The 17,442-nt window shown below is 52.8% G+C and overlaps 1 non-coding gene across 1 annotated transcript; it reads right to left on the bottom strand.

Moving 5' to 3' along the window:
- Positions 1-3,828: 3,828 nt before the first annotated feature.
- Positions 3,829-4,019, bottom strand: LOC140408111 (U2 spliceosomal RNA). The gene has a single exon (XR_011940035.1). It is a non-coding gene; the product is annotated as a U2 spliceosomal RNA (small nuclear RNA).
- Between the last annotated feature and the right edge of the window lie 13,423 nt (positions 4,020-17,442).

Below are 17,442 nucleotides of genomic sequence, written 5' to 3' on the forward strand. Positions count from 1 at the left end.
CCACCCATTGATTGAGACTGCGCTATAGATGTTTGTGTAGAGCAGTTTGATCCAATTGCGAATTCCCTCCCCAAACCCCATTTTGGAGAGCACATCCATCATGTAGGTGTGTGATATTCTGTCAAAAGCCTTCTCCTGGTCAAGGCTGATGAGGCAAGTGTCCACCCCCCTGTCCTGCACGTAGGCGATCGTATCCCTGAGTAGCGCGAGGCTATCAGAGATCTTCCTGCCGGGTACAGCACAGGTCTGGTCAGGGTGGATCACCGACTCCAGAGCAGACCTGACCCGATTGGCGATGACCTTTGCTAGAATTTTGTAGTCCACATTCAACAGTGAAATGGGTCGCCAATTTCGAATTTCTTCCCTTTCCCCCTTCTGCTTGTAGATGAGGGTGATGATGCCTTTCCTCATGGACTCTGACATGCTGCCTTCCAGAAGCATACTCTCGTACACTTCCAGCAGGTCTGGGCCCATCCAGTCCCACAGAGCCGAATACAACTCAACCGGTAAGCCGTCGCTTCCGGGAGTTTTACTCGTCTCGAAGGACTTGGCGGCCTTTGTCAGCTCGTCCAGAGTTAGTGGTTTGTCCAGGTTTTCCAGCTCGCTGTCGCCTATGACCTCCGTGATAGTCGACAGGAAGGTCTGGGAAACAGTGCTATCTGTTGGCTTCAGGTCATACAGTCCGGCATAAAAGGATTGGCTGATCCTCAGGATGTCAGACTGCGATGACTTTTCAGAGCCATCTTCTTCCTTCAGGCTGCTGATCACAGAGGTGTCTCTGTGCACCTTTTGGAAGAAGAAGCGTGAGCACTTTTCGTCCTGCTCCACGGAGCGGACTCTGGAACGGAAGATAACCTTGGAGGCCTCCGAGGTGTAGAGCGAGGCTTGCTGGCTCTTCACCTCTTGGAGATCCTCCTTGACATCCACCCCCATCGACTGCAGCTGGAGCAAATTTTGCATACTTTTCTGGAGCCTGGACATGACCCCTCGTCTCTCTCTCACCTTTTGAACGCCCTTGAGGATGAAAAACCTCTTGATATTCCCCTTGATTGCTTCCCACCAGAGATGTGGGGCCTCAAAGAGGGGTTTCACGGTTCTCCAACCTTTGTAATCCCTCCTGAGTTCCTCGATGTTCTCAGGGGTCAGCAGTTTTACATTTAGCTTCCACGTCCCCCTGCCTACCCCCTGGTCTTCCTGCAGGTGGCAGTCGGCCAGTAGGAGGCAGTGGTCAGAGAAGAACACCGGCTTTACGTCGGTGGACCTGACCGTGAAAGCTCGGGACACAAAAAAGAAGTCTATCCTGGAGCGGACGGACCCGTCTGGCCGTGACCATGTGTATCTACGCTGCGCGCCGTCTGCAGGGTTGCTGCAGACGTCGAGCAGCTTGGCGTCTTTTACCGTTTCCATCAGGAGTCTGGACGTAGCGTCTAGTTTGCTGTCGGCTTTGCTGGATCGTCCAGCCGCATCGATGATGCAGTTGAAGTCACCACCCAGGATGACCGGCTTGGAGGTGGCCAACAGCAGTGGGAGTTGCTGAAGAACTGCCAGCCGCTCACTTTTTACGGCCGGGGCGTACACATTAATAAGTCTGAGAGGGGTGTTTTTGTATTTCACGTCTGCTACGAGGAGGCGCCCGCCCACCACCTCCTTAACGTCGGAGATGGTGAAGTTGCCTCCCCGCAGCAGAATACCCAGGCCGGAGGAGCGGCAGTCGTTTCCTCCTGACCAGATGGATGGCCCGTGGGACCACCAGCTCGACCAGCGCCTGTAGTTGCTGAGGTGCGGAATTCCGCACTCCTGCAGGAACAGTAGGTCAGCTTTTACATTTGCCAAATAGTTGAGTGTGGCTACACACCGCGAAGTATCTTTGATGCTTCGCACATTTATGGATGCAATTTTTAAACCCATTATAAAAAGATAGATTTACCAGTCTCAAGAGTCCAGAGTCTATACAGTTGGCTGTTCCAGCTGTTGAATGTTCCCCAGCATTCCGGTGGTGCTCGCAAACTTTAGCACAGTTGCAGGGCTGAGAAAACTGTTCTGGTCCGTACTGGCCCCGTGATTTTGATGCAGATGCATTGGGGGGGTGGTGTAGCCCTGGGGTTCGTTGTAGCAGTCAGTAGGTGTTGGGGTTGCAGGCCGGTCTTCACCTGGGTTGTTGCTGCTCGTTACTATCGGGGGTTGATCTGTGACCTTGTTTCCTTCCCGGTCGGTGGTCTGGGGGGTCTGTGCCTTCCGTTCCACGTTGGTGCTTTGCCTCTTTATTTGAGGCCGATTCTTGTCCTGTTTTCCCTCATCGGATGAGGTGTCGGCGCTAAGTGCGCCGGCTGAGAGGTGTCGCTTTTTGCCACTACCCCTCGGGGGGTTCTTCAGTTTGTTTTTTTGTTTCCGCTTTCGTTTGTCCCTGTTCACTGTTTCCCAGGGCTCTTTATTCTTTGTCCCATCCTCTTCCTCTTCCATTGAGTGTTCCTCATCAGATGGGGCTGGGGTTGGGTTGTCAGGAGGTGCTGGGGCCTCTTCTTTTTGTTGGGGGCCCTTTTGTTGCTTTTCCTCATTCTGAGCCGTGGTGTCTTTTTCGGTGGAGGGTGTATGCACCTCCTCTCTGGTCGCCTTTTTAACTCCGCTGCTGATGATTTGAGCGTATGTCGCCCCGCGTTTTGGGCAGGCCCTGTAAAGATGGCCGGCCTCCCCACACAGGTTGCAGCACTTGTCTTCTTTGCAGTCCTTAGTCATGTGTCCCTCCTGCCTGCAGTTCTTGCAGAAGGTCACACTGCAGTTTGCGGCAACATGCCCCGTTTTGCCACAGGTGTGGCATACTCGTGGCTGTCCCACGTAGTAGAGGTAGCCACGATTTACTCCAATAGCGAAATTGGAGGGGGGATGCAGGATGGCTCCGTTGCTGTCCGTTCTTAGGGTCACCTTGACCTGGTGCTCACTTGTCCAGATGCCGAAGGTGTCTTTCACTTGCACGCTGTCACTTTTCAGCTCAGCGTACCTGGCGAGGAACGTGAGCACATCAGATACAGGGACGTGGGGGTTGTACGTGTGCAGTGTAACAACCCGATTTCGCTGTGCCGGTAGCGTAAACAGAGGTTCCGCAGTCAGGATCGACAAGGGACTCTGGTTACCTTTTTCCTTGAAGACGTTCAAGAATTTGATGCACGCTGCGACGCTCTTGAAGGTGACATCAAAGAAACCATTCTTGGGGAAGTTTTGCAAGCAGAAGATCTCTGTTGCTTTAAACCCACAGCACTCGAGCAGCACCTTCTTCACGAAGTGTTTCCGGTCCAAAGGTGACTCTCCATCCGTTTTCTTCACTGTGACTCGGACAGTGTTTCGCACGCCCCAGCCTGGTGGTCGGGATGCAGCTGCATCCATAGCTCGTACGTTGGGTGTGAAACTGTATCGGCGTTAGGCCTAAACCCGAGGTTTAGGCCAGCATGTAGATCCACCAATAGCAGCCAAGCTCCAAACGTTTCTTCTTTGACGACTTCAATCCCTCCGAGTTCTCCAATCCACGATCGTCATCGAAATCCTCAGCTTCCCTCGATCAAATGAGACTACACTTGATCTTAGCCAAAAGGCCGAGAAGCGGAGTAATGCACATTGAAGAGTGAAATGGGTGGTGAATTTCGAATGAGTTCCCGTTCGCCGTTGTGCTTGTAAGATGCGTTTGGTCATTCTTCATGACACCCCGGGGCCAGGTAGATGGTGAGTAGCAGCAGCCAGTTGCCAAAGCATTTTGTTGTGTGCTGAAAGAAGTGTGAATAAAGTGTATATTTGTATGTGTTTGAGCTGTTTTTTGAGTTTGAAATTCCCCATGAAGGGGTGGTGTGCACCGTTGCTGGAGATACTGCAATACCAGGTCGATGCGTGGAGTGGACGGAGCAAGCCCCTATTCCATCTCCCTGCTCCAAAAATCAATTTAATATATGGTCCCCAGATAAGGGACGTATCAGATATTAAACTGATAAGAACAGATACTACACTTGATCTTAGCCAAAAGGCCGAGAAGCGATGGCCAATGTTCTTGAGTTGCCCGAGTGCCATATGCCCTCCCTCTTTTACAGCACGCTGACAGCATTCCAAAGACTCTTCGATGAAAGCACTGACACTTTCACTCTTGCCACATTGCTCCTGGCCTTTGCCATTGAAACAGGAGATTCATATTGACAGAACCTGCCTCTTTTCCCCTTTGTCAATCAGACTGCATGACAGTTATGTAAATGAGCAGTACTCCACCTATCCACACGTACGTCACTGTCACCGCTGCATGTCTTGCCAGTGAGAATGCAGCAGCAGCAACCTGCCTTTTCCCCGTGGCCCTGCAAATATTTTCCCTTCAGATAATTATCCCATTGTCTTTTGAAAGGCAGGCTTGAAACTGCCCACAGCACCCTCTCTCAGGCAGTGCATTGCAGATTCTTGTTTTAAAAATATATTTATTAAAGTTTTTTAACAACACAATTTTTTCCCCTTACAAACAATAACCCCCCCCTCCGTAACAAAATCGCACTGAGCAAGATATATACATGGCAAAATGGTATATTTACATAGCTTTATACACTGGCTCTCGCCCGCACGTGCCAGTTTCCCCCACCCTCCATGTTATCTCCTGCTCATCCATCCCCTCAAACAATCTCTCGTTCCCCCCTCCCCTCCACCCCCCCCCCCAGGGTTGCTGCTGACCGACCTTCCTCTAACGCTCCGCGTAGTCTAGGAACGGTTGCCACCGCCTGCAGAACCCTCTCAGGGCAAACTTAATCCTCTCCAGCTTTCTGAACCCAGTGCATTGCAGATTCTAACCACTCGAGCCAGGCAGGAAGATTTCCCCTCACGCCCAAAGACTGTATCATGAAAGGAATTCTGCTAGCCCAAGTCTCGCTCGCTCCTGTGATACTGGTTTTGGCTTGTTAAACGAGGCCCTCTTGTTGAAACCATTGTGTGAGAACAGTCAATGTTTAGGCCATTCGCACCATTATTGGACATCAGCTCCTGCGAACGGCAGCCTTTGTTCAAAGCTGGCTGCAGCAGACAAACTGTCTGTTGGCTCAATTGTGTTAGTGTAGCTGGACTGCTTTTGTCATACAAGGTGACTTACACGCCAGGATCTTTGAGATGTTAGCCATTGTTCACTTTTTAAAAAAAATGTCATTCGGATTTTAACATACATCGTGCAGATAGATAAACGGGTACGATATAATTGGGATTACGGTGACCAAGGATGGGAACTGAATGTCCCTGGATATTCAGTATTTCGGAAGGACAGGCATAAAAGAAAAGGTGGTGGCGTGGCCCTGCTGGTTAAAGCGGAAATGAACACAATGGTGAGAAAGGATATTAGCTTTGACAATGTGGAGTCTGTATGGGTGGAGTTGAGAAATACCAAGGGGCAAAAAACATTAGAAGAGAAAATGCTGGAAAATCTCAGCAGGTCTGGCAGGGAGAGAAAAGAGCTAACGTCCCGAGTCCAGGTGATCCCCCGCCAAAGCCCAAAGAGCTTTGACAAAGGGTCACCCAGACCCAAAACATCATCTCTCCCCGCCCCCCCCCCCCCCCCCACAGATGCCGCCAGTTCCTTGATTGTCAAGGTTTCACGGTTCAATAGTTCAGATTCTCACTGGGGCTTCACATTTGAAATGAAAATGAAAATCGCTTATTGTCACAAGTAGGCTTCAAATGAAGTTACTGTGAAAAGCTCCTAGTCGCCACATTCCAGCGCCTGTTCGGGGAGACTGGTACGGGAATTGAACCGTGATGCGGGGGCCTGGAAACCTTAGAAAAAGTTGCATTCCTGGGATGGAGTGACCCCCCTCCCCCGCTAAAGGTTCATCCCAGAGAACATCGATCAAGCTGAAAGTGAAAACAAATGTGCAAAAGAAAAATCAGTTGGAGCAACTTTTGTTTTATTTACAGTAGAAATGGTTCTTACTTCACAGCTATTCAGGGAGAGGTTTGAAATCAATGTCCAGAAGAAAGTTTTGTAATGGATGAATAATTTTGGCCACTATTTGAGGAGATGTGTGCCAAAAATGAGACTGAAGGGTCAGTGTGACAATCATTGCCTCACCCTTCACATTCCCATTGGTGGGAATTGTTATTCAAACTCTTTATAAATGGGCAGTACAGTGGGTTAGCCCTGCTACCTCACGGCGCCGAGGTCCCAGGTTCAATCCCGGCTCTGGTCATTATCCGTGTGGAGTTTGCACATTCTCCCTGTGTTTGCGTGAGTTTCGCCCACACAACCCAAAAGATGTGCAGGTTCGGTGGATTGGCCATGCAAAATTGCCCATAGGTTAGATGGGGTTACTGGTTTATGGGAATAGGGTGGGGGTGTGGGCTTAAGAGGGGTGTGCTTTCCAAGAGCCGGTGCAGACTCGATGGGCCGAATGGCCACCTTTGGCACTGTAAATTCTATGATGTCAGTTTCCTCTTGCGTGCAGCTTTTTTGTCTGTGTTTGGATCGCGGCTGTAATTGGGTGAGGAGCTGAGTGACCTGGTGGAACCAAACTGAGTGTCAGCGAGCAGGTTATTGCTCAGCAAGTGCTGCTTGATAGAGCCGTCATCAACACCTTCAGAATAATTACTCATCATCAATATCAGAACAGCAAATATATTTGACAGGCCCAGATGCGGGTTAATTTTATAACCCACCTATACTCTGTCCACTGACACTTTCAATCACTTCAGTTTAATCTGTTTCAGTATTTAACACACATTCAGGAGAAATCAAGCGACACCGTCAGAGGGTTCCTTACATTTTGGATCATCGTGTTGCTCTATGTGTGGGTCTATGTATTCATGCTGTGCTCAAGTGGCAGCGCCTCGGAGAACAACTGCCTCTGCTCAGACAGTCTGTGGTTTACCTTGTGTAGAGTAAAGGGTTAACTCAAACACCAGCGGAAGGAACTATGTCAATGTCACTCGTTGAGGGGAAGCTGAATGAGTGGTATCTTAGAGAGTAACTCCAGCGATGTCCTGCCCTGACTTTTTTTTTATTAAGGTATTTTTGGCATTGTAAACAGTTACAGTAATGTGCAAATATCAACCCAAAAGAGAAACATAGTGCAAAAGACCAAACCTCTCTCGTAAACAGTACCCGCCTATTTATCCCTTCCATTCTACTCTAATCTACCCCCCTCCCGCCCCTGCTGACGTTTAATTCCCCGCGAAGAAGTCGATGAATGGTTGCCACCTTCGGGCGAACCCTAATACAGATCCTCTCATGGAGAACTTAATTTTTTCCAGCCCCAAAAAGCTCGCCGTGTCCGAGAGCCATGCTTCGGCATTCGGGGGCTTTGAGTCCCTCCATGCCAGCAATATACGTCGCCGGGCTACCAGGGAAGCAAAGGCCAAGATGTCGGCCTCCCTCTCCTCCCGGACCCCCGGGTCTTCCAAGACCCCCAAAATTGCCACCACTGGACTCATCACCACCCTAGCTTTCAGTACCTGGGACATGACGCCCACAAACCCCTCCCAGTATCTACTAAGTTTTGGGCATGCCCAGAACATGTGGACGTGATTCGCTGACCCTCCCGCACTTGTCCTCCACCCCAGTAAATGTACTCATCCGGGCCACCGTCATGTGGGCCTGGTGGACGACCTTGAACTGGATCAGGCTGAGCCGAGCACATATTGCAGTTGAATTTACCCTACTCAGGGTTTCCGCCCATACCCCCTCCTCCATCTCCTCGCCGAGCTCCTCCTCCCACTTGAGCTTCAGTTCCTCTGTCTGGGACTCATCCCCTTTCATAAGTTCTCGGTAAATATCCGAGAGTTTCCCCTCTCCTACCTCTCCCCTAGAGACTACTCTGTCCTGGATCCCATTTGGTGGGAGGCGCGGACAGGATGGGACCTGTCTGCGTATGAAGTCACGCACTTGCAAGTACCAAAAGTCATTCCCTCTTTCTAGTCTGAATTTCTCCTCCAAAGCCTTCATGCTCGAGTAGTTCCCCCCGCAAGAACATATCGCCCATCCTTCCCACCGCTGCCACGCTCGGAATCCACCGTCCATACTCCCAGGGGCGAATCGGTGGTTGTCGCATCGCATATTGGAGACCAGGCCGATGCTCCCACCTCCCCTACATGCCTCCTCCACTGGCCCCAAATCCGCAGGGCTGCCACCGCTACGACCAGGGCTGCCAAACTGGTACCCCTGCACGAAGCCGGGTCCACTCGCCCCCAAATAAACCCCGTACCCACCATCCAATTCCTTACCATGGCTATGTTGGCCGCCCATAGTAGTTGCTGAGGTTCGGCAGCGCCAGCCCCCCCCTCGTTACGATTCCTGTCAAGCATCGCTTTCTTCACCCGCTGGGGGTTTCCCGCCCAGACAAAGCCCATAATAATCTTGTTGACCCTTTTGAAGAAGGACCGCGGGATGAAAATCGGGAGGCACTGAAAAATAAACCGGAATCTTGGGAGGATTGTCATCTTTACCGTCTGCACTCTCCCCGCAAGTGATAGCGGGAGTGCATCCCGTCTCCTAAACCCGCTCTTCATTTGCTCCACCACTCTAGTCAAATTTAGCTTATGCAGCCTGCCCCAGTCTCGCGCCACCTGTATCCCTAAGTCTGGGAAACTTTCTCCGACCATCCTAAATGCAGCCCCTTCAACCTGTTCTCCTGGCCCCTCGCCTGCACTACAAACATCTCACCCGTAGTCATGTTCAGTTTGTACCCTGAAAACCTGCCAAATTCTCTCAATATTCCTAGTATACTGTCCATCCCAGCCAGCGGGTCCAATACGTACAGGAGCAGGTCGTCAGCGATACCCTGTGCTCCACCCCTCCCCTAATCATTACCTCTCTGCCCCCGGGGGCATGATGATCACATTGAGTCGTCTTCTCAAGTTGGCTACCAGCTGTCTGCCTTTAACAAACCCTGTTTGGTCGTCCCCGATCACCTCCGGGACACAATCCTCAGTTTTAAGCGCCAAGACTTTAGCCAGGAGCTTGGTGTCGACGTTAATCAGGGAGATTGGTCTGTATGACCCACACGCTGTCCTGCCCTTACTTTACCATTGGAAATAGTTAGTTTGCTGCTGGGGGAGGGGCGATGGGGAGATATTGCTGAACTTGTGAGAGCAGCAGGGGGCCGGCTGACAAATTCCTTTGTCGCTGGAGAATGGGGGTGGGGGGAGGGGTGGGCAGGCCCATGGATGAAGGAAGCCTCCATACTTTCCTCTTCTCTGGAAAGCTTCAATGAAGATTCAGATTATTTGGAGGGAACAGGATTCAGAGCAGAACGAGGAAAAAATAAACCAAGTTTCAGATGCGAGTAAGGACATTTTTCAGTGACGATGGGGATTGGGGAAGAAAGTGGAGGGACATCATGCAACCTATTAAGATGTTTAAATGTAGGAATTGATTCTGTGTCAAATTGGAGAGTGTGGTCAGAGAGTGAAGAGTTCTTCCTCTGAGGAAGGGGCGTAAGGGAGAATGCGTTTACGTTTCAAGCATTACCTCTTTTTCCAGAACAAAGAAACAAAGGCCTGAATTTTATTTAATTTTTAACCCCAGGGAGGGTTTTTAGGCGGGGCGGAACGAGGTGGGAAATTGAAGGGACAGGATTCCCGTCCTGCCCAGCCTGACCTCACAATGAGTTTACACTGGGGCAGGCAAGGCCTCAGATGGGGAGCTGCCACCCTTGTCCCAATTGAGGATCATAAGTGGCCAATTATTGGCCACTGCAGGGCTGTTTCCCAGCCTCAATCTTTAGGGTGGTGGGCCACCCAGATTCGGACACGCCTGCCCTCCTCTGACCCTACTACGCTCCAGAAACCCCCTCTTTACCCTCGAGGTCTTGTTTGCCCACACAAAGCCCATGATGCTCCTACCTACCCGCTTAAAACAGGCCTTGGTAATCATAATAGGAAGGCACTGGAACACAAAAAGAAACCTCGGGAGGATCATCATTTTAATCGACTGTACCCTGCCCGCTAGCGAGAGTGGCAACACATCCCATCGTTTGAAGTCCTCCTCCATCTGCTCCACCAGCCGCGTCAAATTAAGTTTGTGCAGGGCTCCCAACTCCTAGCTACCTGGATCCCCAAGTACCAAAAGCTCCTTTCCGCCCTCCTCAACGTCGTCTATCCCTCTTCCCTGGTCCCCTGGATGCACCACAAAGAGTTCACTTTTCCCTACATTGAGCTTATAGCCCGAGAAGTCCCCAAACTCCCTTAAGATCTGCATGACCTCCACCATCCCCTCCACTGGATCTGCCACATACAGCAACAGGTCGTCTGCACACAGCGACACCCGATGCTCCTCTCCCACTCGGACCACCCCCTTCCATTTCCTGGACTCCCTTAATGCCATGGCCAAAGGCTCAATTGCTAATGCAAACAACAGGGGGGACAGGGGGCACCCCTGCCTCGTCCCTCGATACAGCCGAAAATACTCCGACCTCCGCCGATTCGTAACCACACTCGCCACCGGGGCTCTATATAGGAGCTTAACCCAACTGATAAACCCCTCCCCAAACCCAAACCTCCGCAGCACTTTCCAGAGATACTCCCACTCCACTCGGTCACAGGCCTTCTCCGCATCCCTAGCTGCCACTATCTCCGCCTCTCCCTCCACCGATGGCATCATAATCACGTTTAGGAGCCTCCACACATTGGTGTTTAGCTGCCTGCCCTTTACAAATCCCGTCTGGTCCTTGTGAATCACCCCCGGGACACAGTCCTCAATCCTCGTAGCCAGCACTTTTGCCAGCAACTTAGCGTCCACATTAAGAAGCGAAATCAGCCTATACGACCCGCATTGCAGTGGGTCCTTGTCCCGCTTCAGGATCAGAGACATTGTCGCGGGCAGGGTCCCCCCCTCCCTTGCCTCATTGAAAGTCGTCACCAGCAACGGGGCTAGCAGGTCCGCATACTTCCTGTAAAGCTCGACCGGGAACCCATCTGGTCCCGGGGCCTTCCCCGCCTGCATGCTCCCAAGTCCTGCAATCAGCTCCTCCAACCCAATTGGCGCCCCCAAACCAGCCACCTCCTGCTCCTCCACCCTCGGGAACCTCAGCTGATCCAGAAATCGTCGCATCCCCTCTTCCCCCGCTGGGGGCTGAGATCTGTACAGCTCCTCATAAAAGGCCTTAAATGCCTCATTTACTTTCACCGCAATCCGCATCGTAGTTCCCCTGCCATCCTTGACTCCGCCTATCTCCCTCGCTGCCTTCCTCTTACGGAGCTGATGTGCCAGCATCCGGCTCGCCTTCTCCCCATACTCGTACGTCGCCCCCTGTGCTTTCCTCCACTGTGCCTCTGCCTTCCCTGTGGTCAACAGGTCGAACTCCGTCTGGAGACTTCGCCGCTCCCTGAGTAGTCCCTCTTCAGGGGCCTCTGCATATCTCCTGTCCACCCTCAGGATCTCCCCCACTGACCTCTCCCTTTCCCTGCCCTCTCTCTTCTCTCTGTGAGCCTTGATGGAGATTAACTCTCCCCTGACCACGGCCTTCAGCGCCTCCCATACTACCCCCACCTGCACCTCCCCGTTGTCGTTGGTCTCCAAATACCTTTCAATGCACCCCCGTACCATCCTGCACACCTCCTCATCTGCCAGCAAACCCACATCTAGACGCCACAGTGGGCGTTGGTCCCTCCCCTCTCCCAACTCCAGCTCCACCCGGTGCGGGGCGTGGTCTGAGATGGCTATGGCCGAGTACTCCGTTCCCTCCACTTTCGGGATCAGAGCCCTGCTGACGATCATTGTCCACAAAGAAGTCAATGAATGGTTGCCACCTCCGGGCGAACCCTAACAACGACCCTCTCAAGGTGAACTTGATTTTCTCCAAGCCCAGGAAACTCGCCATGTCTGACAGCCAGGCTTCTGACTTCGGGGGGTTTGAGTCCCTCCAAGCTAGAAGTATCCGTCTCCGGGCAACAGGGAAGCAAAGGCCAAAACGTCGGCCTCTTTCTCTCCCTGGACTTCCGGGGCCTCTGAAACACCAAAAATCGCCATCTCCGGGCCCATTGCCACCCTTATGTTCAATACTCTGGACATGACGTCCTCAAACACCTGCCAGAATTCCTAAATTTTGGACACGCCCAAAACATGTGGACATGGTCTGCCGGTCCTCTCAGACACTTTACACACCTGTCCTCTACGCCGAAGAATCTGTTAATCCGGGACACTGTCATGTGGGCCCGGTGGACGACTTTGAGCCTGGCACATGTTGCAGTCCCATTAACCCTGCACAGCGCGTCCAACCACAGGCCTTCCCCAATCTCCCCTCCGAACTCCTCCTCCCATTTATGCCTCAGCTCCTCGGTCTGCGTCTCCTCCGCCCCCATGAGCTCCTTGTAAATTTCCGAGACACGTCCCTCCCCCACCAATCCTCTAGACACTACCCTCGCTTGGATCCCCCTTAGTGGCAAGAGTGGAAAAGGTGGCACCTGCCTGCGCAAAAAGTCCCGCACCTGAATATACCGGAATTCATTCCTCCCTCGTCAACCCAATCTTGGCCTCCAGCGCCCTCAAGCTAGGGAAGCTCCCTTCCAAGAACAAATCTCCCATCCGCTCAATCCACGCCCTCCACCATACCCGAAACCCCCCGTCCAACCTCCCCGGGGCAAATCAATGGTTGTCACATATCGGGGACCAGACCGATGCTCCCTTTGCTCCCACGTGCCTCCTCCACTGTCCCCAGATCCGAAGGGCCGCGACCACTACAGGACTGGTGGGGAAGCACGCCGGCGGGAACGGCAGAGGCGCCATCACCAACACCACCTGACTGGTACCCTTACATGAGGCTGCCTCCACCCACTCCCAAGTCAACCCAGGTCGGAGAATCGGTGGGGGGGGGCGTGAATCCCGCCCCCGCCGGCTGCCGAATATTCCGGCGCCGGAGATCTGGCGGGGGCGGGAATTGCGCTGCGCCGGTCGGCGGCCTCCCTCCGCCGATTCTCCGGACCGCGATGGGCCAAGTTACGGCCTGTTTTTGCCGGGCCCCGCCGGCGTAAATCAAGGTAGGTCCCTACCGGCGGGACCCAGCTCCTTTGCCGGCCTCTGGGGTCCTCTGGGCGATCTGGCCCCCGGGGTGCCCCACGGTCGCCTGGCCCGCGGTCAGGGCCCACCGTTCCGCATGTGGGCCTGTGCCATGGGGGCACTCTATTCCTACGTGCCGGCCGTCTAAGCCTCCGCAATGGCCGGCGCGAAGGTGAACCCCGCTGCGGCGCCAAAGGCCTTCCACGCTGGCCGGCCGGGCGCAAACCACTCCGCACCTTTGGGGCGGTCCGACTCCAGAGTGGTTCCCGCCACTCCACTGCGCCGTTTCTGCCCGTCCCGCCAATTCCCGGAGAATCCCGCCCCAGGTGCTTGTGAGGAGAGTGCAAGCAACCAAAACACATCCGTTTTTCAAAACCAGAACGTTTTGGGGAAAGTTCATAGATTGTCATAGAATCATAGAATTTACAGTGCAAAAGGAGGCCATTCCGCCCATCGAGTCTGCACCGGCCCTTGGAAAGAGCACCCTACTTAAATCCACGCTTCCACCCTCTCTCCATAACCTTTTGGACACTAAGGGACAATTTAGCCTGGCCAGCCCACCTAACCTGCACATCTTTGGACTGTGGGAGGAAACCAGAGCACCCGGAGGAAACCCACGCACACACGGGGAGAAAGTGCAAATTCCACACAGTCACCTGAGACCGGAATTGAACCTGGGTCCCGAGGACTGTGAGGCAGCAGTGGTAACCACTAAAGAACTGTTCTCATTGCGGGGAGGGAGGATCAATCCAAACCAAAAAAACTGATTGGGATAGTTTTAACATCCGGTCAGCCGTCAACAGAACCTGTGATGATCCATAATGATCTGTAATTGCAATGTGGCCTCATTTTGTCTTTCTCTCTCTCCAGTATGTGTTCGATTACCATGATGGCGATGTGTTTGGCTGTGTTGCGGACATTGGTTGGATCACTGGTCACAGCTATGTTGTGTATGGGCCTCTGTGCCATGGAGGAACCACAGTGCTGTTTGAGAGTACACCTGTCTACCCGAACCCAGGTAATGATTCTAGAGCTCAGTCATGTCTAAACATCTCAAAGTGCTCAGCTCCTTCCATCTCTTCTTTCAAGGATATGTTATTGGACTATTTAGCCAAATATTTGTGGATTAGGTGGATTGGCCATGCTAAATTGCCCTTTAGGGTCCAACAATGTGTAGGTTAGGTGGGGTTACGGGGATAGGGAGGGTGAGTGGGGCGAGATAGGGTGCTCTTTCAGAGGGTAGTACAAACTCAATGGGCCGAATAGCCTAACTGGTTCCGTAATGTCCTTTGAGGAAAGGAAATCTGCTGTTTCTTACCCAGTTTAGCCTGTACGTATCTCCCGTCCTGCGACAGCGTGGTTTACGCTTAATGACTTGCTGTAGTGGCTAATGTCCCTCAGCTAAATCAAAATGCAGCAGTTGTTGCCGAGGATGATATCCCACCATCACCTTCTCTGGGGCATGAGGGGTGGGCAACAAGTGTCAGCCTTACTGGCGATGCCCACACAACGTCCAAGAATGATTTTTCATATAAAGCATCTGTGTGAAAGGTGACTGGACAACTTGTGAGCCAAACATGTGCACATGCCCTCCCTCAGCTTGCTGCACTGCTCCAGCTGGTTTAGCTCAGTGGGCTAGAACAAAGAACAAAGAAAAGTACTGCACAGGAACAGGCCCTTCGGCCCTCCAAGCCCGTGCCGAACATGCTGCCCAATTAAATCTTCTACACTTCCTGGGTCCATATCCCTCTATTCCCATCCTATTCATGTATTTGTCAAATGTCACTATCGTCCCTGCTTCCACCACCACCTCTGGCAGAGGGTTACAGGCACCCACTACCCTCTGTGTAAAAAACGGGCCTCGTACATCGACTCTAGACCTTGCCCCTCGCACCTTAAACCTATGCCCCCTAGTAATTGACCCCTCTACCCCGGGGAAAAGCCTCTGACTATCCACTCTGTCTATGCCCCTCATAATTTTGTAGACCTCTATCAAGTCGCCCCTCAACCTCCGTCGTTCCAGTGAGAACAAACCAAGTTTATTCAACCGCTCCTCATAGCTAATGCCCTCCATACCAGGCAACATCCTGGTAAATCTCTTCTGCACCCTCTCTAAAGTTTCCACATCCTCCTGGTAGTGTGGTGACCAGAATTGAACATTATACTCCAAGTGTGGCCTAACTAACGTTCGATACAGCTGCAACATGACTTGCCAATTCTTATACAGTGTTGATGTAAGCCTACTTGTGACAATAAAGATTATTTATTATTATTATGATCATGCACACGCAAGCTCTCTCCCAGCTCCCGAGTCAGTCTGAGGTCACCTGACGGACTGGTTTCGCACAGTGGGCTAAATAGCTGACTTGTAAAGCAGACCAAGGCCAGCAGCGCGGGTTCAATTCCCGTACCAGCCTCCCCGAACAGGCGCCGGAATGTGGCGACTAGGGGCTTTTCACAGTAACTTCATTTGAAGCCTACCTGTGACAATAAGCGATTTTCATTTCTAACATTCACTTATATACTCAAGAGACTCCTCGTGGTCAGTCATGACATCACTACACCCCTGCACATCCCATCAGTACAGAGACCATTCGGCCCATCAAGTCTGCACCAATTTTTTGAATGAGCACTCTACCCCTGCCCACTCCCCCTCTATCCCTGTAACCCCATAACCGAACCTGCACATCCCGGACACTAAGGACAATTTAGCATAGCTGATCCACCTAACCTGCACATCTTTGGACTGTGGGAGGAAACAGGAGCACCTGGAGGAAACCCACGCTGACACGGGGAGAACGTACAAACTCCACACAGTCACCAAAGGCTGTGAACGCGGGTTTCTGGTGCTCTGAGGCAGCAATGCTAATTATTGTGCCAACATGACGCCTGTGCTGTCTTCGTCCGGAACCTTCTGTGGTTGGGACCAAGACGGTTGCTCCTTTGCACCACTCTCCCAATGCTATGCTGATTTATAGCGTTACGAGGAGCAAGCTGACAATGTTGCAAACATAGGTCTCTTTAAGAGTAGACCTGGGCTTCGGAGTGAGCACTGCAGTCAATAGATAGCTGCCTCAGATCGATGGCCGCTCTCTCACATCAGCCTGGGTGCTGTGTGTGCCCTCAGCAACTGATAAAGGCGGGCATCAGGTGGCAGTCCTGGCTATAAGTATTTTATGGTTTGGGTTTGATAAGGTCATGAATTATCTTTTGAAAAAGGAGCTTGTGTAAAACTGAGGGAGGTGCAGCTGCTACTGAAAGGAGAGAGGAATGTTCATGAAGTATTGTGAATGTGTCAGCTGTGGGAAAATCAGAATCTTGCTTCACAGTTGGCTAGAAGAGAAGAGCGAGAGACTATAGATCGGAAGGGAGGGAAATGAAAATGAAAATGGATGGAGTGGAATCTGCAGTTACAGAATAAATAGTTTGTGCTCAGAAAGTGCGAGGTTTTCGTAATAATATGCCAGCAGCCAAGTGAGGAAATGGAGGCCGCAAGGGGAGATTTGATGGGCCGAATGGCCTTTCTCACCCAATGGGCGGGATTCTCCGACCCCCCGCCGGGTCGGAGAATCGGCGGGGGCTGGCGTGAATCCTGCCCCTGCCGGTTGCCGAATTCTCCGGCTCCGGATATTCAGCGGGGGTGGGAATCGCGCCGCGCCGCTTAGTGGGCCCCCACCCACCGGCGATTCTCCCGCCCGCGATGGGCCGAAGTCCCGCTGCTGGAATGCCTGTCCCGCCGGCGAGAATCAAACCACCTCTCTTACCGGTGGGACAAGCGGTGGGCTCCGGTGTCCTGGGGGGGGGGGGGGCGCGGGGCGATCTGGCCCCGGGGGTGCCCCCACGGCAGCCTGGTCCGCGATCGGGGCGCACCGATCGGCGGGCGGGCCTGTGCCGTGGGGGCACTCTTTTCCTTCTGCCTTCGCCATGGTGTCCACTATGGCGGAGGCGGAAGAGACCCCCTCCACTGCGCATGCGCGGGGATGCCGTGAGCGACCGCTGACGCTCCCACGCATGTGCCGCACGGCAAAGTCATTTCCGCGCCATCTGGCAGGGCATCAAAGGCCTTTCCCGCCAGCTGGCGGGGCGGAAATCAGTCCGGCGCGGGCCGTGCCCTTCAAGGTGAGGGCTCGGCCTCTCAAGATGTGGAGAATTCCGCACCTTTGGGGCGGCGCGATGCCGGACTGATTCGTGCCGTTTTTGGCGCTGGTCGGCGGACATCGCGCCGATTGCAGAGAATCCCGCCCCTATCTTTTCTCACCGACTGATATCAATATTCACACCAGCCGATGTTTCGGGGCGAGCCCAGTCTGGGTCTTGGCGTATATCTTCGGGGATTGAGAAATTGGTTAAGAATAGAACTGGTAGGGCAGCACGGTGGCTCAGTGGTTAGCACTGGGACTGCGGCACTGAGGATCTGGGTTCGAATCCCGGCCCTGGATCACTGTCCGTGTGGA

This window comes from Scyliorhinus torazame, chromosome 2, assembly GCF_047496885.1.
Source record: "Scyliorhinus torazame isolate Kashiwa2021f chromosome 2, sScyTor2.1, whole genome shotgun sequence".
In the NCBI taxonomy this organism is placed as follows: Eukaryota; Metazoa; Chordata; class Chondrichthyes; order Carcharhiniformes; family Scyliorhinidae; genus Scyliorhinus; species Scyliorhinus torazame.